The following is a 1,901-nucleotide window of genomic DNA, read 5'->3' as shown; positions in this document are numbered from 1 at the left end:
ATTTGGATCGTCTCACTGATATTCCATTCATAAACTTCATTCCTGCAGCTTATTTTTGACCGCCATGTTGCTTCCTCAAGGTTTGTAATTCTTTGTTCATTTAATAATAGAAGATTCAATGATATTTCTCGTGGTACTGGAATTAGAGTTAATAATGCCATCTCAGTTATTAACTCTAACTCAAGTACCACGAAAAATATCATTGAATCTTCTATTACTGAATACACAAAGAATTATAATCTTAATATTTGTGATGGTCTATACAAATTGGATAACTTTAATGTTGATAAAATTTGTAAACAATTCACCTTCTTGTCCACATAATAAGTTTATGATACGCTTGTTGTCTGTCTTGGACAATCACATGTTTACCATATGGCGTCCTAGCTACGTCTCTTCGTTGTATATCAACTGACTGTTATATTTCTCTGTTGTGTCTCCCCTGATGATGTGAGTTTTACACGAAAGTGCACTTGGGAATTTATCGTGTTTATTTTCCCCGTGGACTCATAAGAATATACTTGATCACGTGCAAAATTGCGATCCTTTTCAATATATGTACATACATAATGAGGAACAGAAGGATAATGAGGAACAGAAGGAACCAAACAAGTAAATTTCGTCAAAGACATCTCTCTTTTCTAAACGCTGCCTCGCAAAGATTTTCATTAATTCAAATTGAAGAAACAGACGAATTTTCTATTGTCTGGTTAGCTCAGTGGTAGAGCGTGAGTCTTACACACTCAAGGTCGTGGGTTCGAGACCCACACCAGACATAATTTTGGTCTTTTTCTTTTTTCATTTTGTCCGCATCACATGTGTGCAACATTCAGTATGTTCGTCCAACGTTATAGTGAAGATCTTCACAATAAATTGGGGTTTTCGACCTTATCTGAAAGGGTCAGGTCCACCAAGACGTCCTTGAAATCTTCCAGAAGCTTCTGGCGATCCTCCTCCAACTGCTGGGCACATCAGAGTTAACATGGGCCGGACATCGGTTGTGGAACGACTTAATCTGCTTCCGGTAGTTAGCAGGGATGATAATGAGGGCTCTGACCTCATACCAGGTCAGCTTGGTTCCAGTCTATTGCTTAGTTCCAGTCTATTGCAACGACAAAAAAAAAGTAAAACTCATTTCTTCGTGGAAAATTGAGAGGAAAACATCTACACTCGCGAGGCCAAATCTCTAGAACATTCCGTACTATTATACAACTTGTAAGATTTATGTATGGTGTCTGCCTTAACCATGACCTCATTCATCTTATTCCATTCATCAACCACTCTTATATAAACTTTAAAATTACTTCTCTGAATATATTTGAACAATATTGCCCTAATTTCATGCTATGTTCTCTAGTTTTGTGTGTGTGTGTGTTCTCAGAAAGTAACTGTGTACTATTCAACAATGATTTCACAAAAGCCATTTACCTCATATCCTTTTATTTCGATGCTTGAAAATGGCTAAATTTTCGTCAAAGTGGTTTTTGTCTTATTAGTACTTATGATGATTTATTGATTCAAAAAGTATTGGTATTTCGAAACTATTTAGATCCTTCAACATCTCTAGCCATCTTCACTACACTATCAACACCACTTGCCATCTTGACTATTTCTTCGACACCTTTAGATTTCATCAAATAATGATCGCAACAAAACTAAATGAATCCGTCTACATATCCGGATTTGTATGGGATTTAATCTGGATAGATCTGGTTATGTGACGTCACATAACCTAGGGGTATATAAGGCCGGCGGCGAGAGAAGCGTAATCATTTGAGGATGGGACTCCGTACCGACAACATCTCCTCTCACACTCTCCGGCAAGAAAATTTGGTAAGTGCACCTCAGGCCGGAGTCAAAATGAGCGTTCCAGTCGTAAAGTTGACCCAGAAGGATGTAAA

At 37.6% G+C, this 1,901-nt stretch overlaps 1 non-coding gene across 1 annotated transcript; it reads left to right on the top strand.

Moving 5' to 3' along the window:
* The first annotated feature begins 704 nt into the window (after positions 1-704).
* On the top strand, positions 705-776 carry TRNAV-UAC (transfer RNA valine (anticodon UAC)). Its single transcript has one exon. It is a non-coding gene; the product is annotated as a tRNA-Val (tRNA).
* Positions 777-1,901: the final 1,125 nt, after the last annotated feature.

The sequence above is a fragment of the Panulirus ornatus genome, chromosome 12, assembly GCF_036320965.1.
Source record: "Panulirus ornatus isolate Po-2019 chromosome 12, ASM3632096v1, whole genome shotgun sequence".
NCBI lineage: Eukaryota > Metazoa > Arthropoda > Malacostraca > Decapoda > Palinuridae > Panulirus > Panulirus ornatus.
This window is presented reverse-complemented; position numbering and strand designations above follow the sequence as displayed.